The sequence below is a fragment of the Danio aesculapii genome, chromosome 5 (genome assembly GCF_903798145.1).
Source record: "Danio aesculapii chromosome 5, fDanAes4.1, whole genome shotgun sequence".
Classification (NCBI taxonomy): domain Eukaryota; kingdom Metazoa; phylum Chordata; class Actinopteri; order Cypriniformes; family Danionidae; genus Danio; species Danio aesculapii.
In genome coordinates, this window is record NC_079439.1 from 69,389,906 (window position 1) to 69,392,405 (window position 2,500).

General features: G+C 40.4%; 1 protein-coding gene and 1 long non-coding RNA gene across 2 annotated transcripts in view; one reads left to right on the forward strand and one right to left on the reverse strand.

Moving 5' to 3' along the window:
- The window catches only part of LOC130229816 (uncharacterized), a 103,485-nt gene that overhangs the window by 25,033 nt on the left and 75,952 nt on the right, over positions 1-2,500 (reverse strand). The window lies entirely within an intron of this gene.
- Positions 1-2,500, forward strand: part of LOC130229815 (voltage-gated potassium channel subunit beta-3) — a 77,236-nt gene that overhangs the window by 8,627 nt on the left and 66,109 nt on the right. The gene's annotated exons all lie outside the window — the stretch shown is intronic.

A 2,500-nucleotide genomic window follows, 5' to 3' on the forward strand; every position in this document is an offset into this window, starting at 1 on the left:
ACTGGGAAACACCCAAACACACTCATTCACACACAAACATTATTGACAATTATGGCTAACCCAGTTCATCTGCACTGGATATCTTTGGACTTGTGGGGGAAACCCGAACACCTGAAGAAAACCCACGCGAACATGTGGAGAACATGCAAACTCCACACAGAAGCGACCTTCTTGCTGTGAGGCGATCATTTTATCCACTGCGCCGGCGTGACGCCCAAATTTGCATTATATATATATATATATCCATTCATTAATTTTTCTTCGGCTTAGTCCCTTTATTCATCACAGCGGAATGAACCACCAACTATTCCAGCATATGCTTTACACAGTGGATGACCTTCCATCCACAACCCATTACTGGGAAACATCCATACACACTCATACACTGCGGCCAATTTAGTTTATTCAATTCACCTATAGTGCATGTGTTTGAACTGTGGGGGTAACCGGAGCACCTGGATGAAACCCAGCCGGCACTCGAACCAGCGACCTTCTTACTGTGAGGCGACAGTGCTAACCACTGAGCCACAGTGACGCCCCTCAGATTTATTCATTCATTTTCTTTTCAGCTTAGTCCCTTTATTAATCTGGGGTCACCACAATGAAGCGCCAACTTATCCAGCACATGTTTTACGCAGCAAATACCCTTCCAGCTGCAACCATTCACTGGGAAACATCCATACAGACTCATTCACACACATACACTACGGACAATTTAGCATACCCAATTCACCTATACTGCATGTCTTTGGACTGTGGGGGAAACCTGATTACCCGGAGGAAACCCACGCCAACACAGGGAGAACATGCAAACTCCACACAGAAATGCCAACTGACCCAGGCGAGGCTCGTACAATAGACCTTCTTGCTGTGAGGCGACAGTGCCACTGTGCCACCCTACAAATTTATATATAATGCAAATTTATATGTACACTTATATATATATATATATATATATATATATATATATATATATATATATATATAAATTTTATATAAAGCTTTAAAAATCCCTGTCTTTTGAGCTGATGGTGAATCTACATTATTAAAAGCAGTTGTATGATTTGCATCGATATAATTATATATTTTTTTAAGTATATCAAAATACTGTGCGTTTAAGAAATGAATGAAACACTATATTTTTCTATTATTTTTGATCTCCATTCACAGAGATCTACAGGCTACAGGTGCATGATGCATCTCTGTTGTTAAAGCTGCTGTTTGACATTAAGTTAACATTCTTATTTCATTATTTAATGTTTAATGACTGGTCAAAACTGAAATGAAAGAAAATAGAAAATAAAAAATAAAACGAAAGAAACATCCCAAACTGTCATCTGTGGCCTTGTTGTTGCCTTTTACATTTGCGATGATGACTGACTGTTATATGCAGGGGCAGCCAATAAGCGAGGTAAGCAGCCACTTAGGGCCCCAGAGAATTGGGTGGCCCCGACCAATGCCAAGAAGCCTATATTAATCATATAGCTCTTTAATACATTTTCTGTCATATGTTGTAAATCTGTCTATAACCATTTATTGTCTATTTTAACATTATTACTTCTATTCAAAACCGGGGGCCCCCATGATTAATGGAACGTTCCGTCCGTACTGCACATGTGCGAGGTGTGAGCAGTTTAAAGACTCTGCCGATCTGCCAGCGATCATCAGAGATACAAGCAGGTGGAGTGTGCAAGAGGGAGAATTGTGAGATAATTTTGGGGGGGGGAAGTAGAAATAAGACGAACAATGAAACGCAGCTACCTCTGCGATCCTGCGTTCTGGCCGAAACACCTGTCAGATGATGAGCGCTGGCTGATCTAATCTACAGAGAAAAAAATATCTATAGAGAGAGAGAGAGTTTCAATGGTAGGGCCCCATACCTGGGATAGCTTAGAGCCCCCAAATCACTTAGTCCGCCCCTGGTGATTTGTCATATATAACAAGCTCTCTGTTTTTGTCTTGTTTTTTACATTTTAAAAAGGAGTGCGATTTACATTTGTGGTTTAAACAAGCAGATGCATTCAAGCCTGTCTAGTTTCATCTGGAATGCGTCCGTGACCACCTCCTGAAGTAGTTTGAGTAATCAGATTTACAGTATATCTCTACTGTGTTTCAGAAGGCATTTACACCTGACATTTTCATGATCGGTTAGCTATTCAATCAGAAAGAAATGCATCACGTGACCAATAGTAAACAGCCCTGTACTGTGCACAGTTCATCAATGCATTTAATCAGAAAGAAAAAATATATCCGTGATAAAAAATTACTTTCAGTCATTATTTCCCTTCACGTATGAAGGCGAGGAGCCTCCTCATCTCGCTCAGAATTTCTTTTAGTTTCAGGAAGCTCTTCACAGTTGACTGCGCTCAGAACTGTGTCCTTCTGCTTTTAGAAACTCCTCTTTTCATGATCCCATCAATTCCGGCTGGATAACATCTACTTCCACACCACATTTCCTTCTCACTGAATATCTTGGTGAACTGTAAAAGATTTCTCCGAA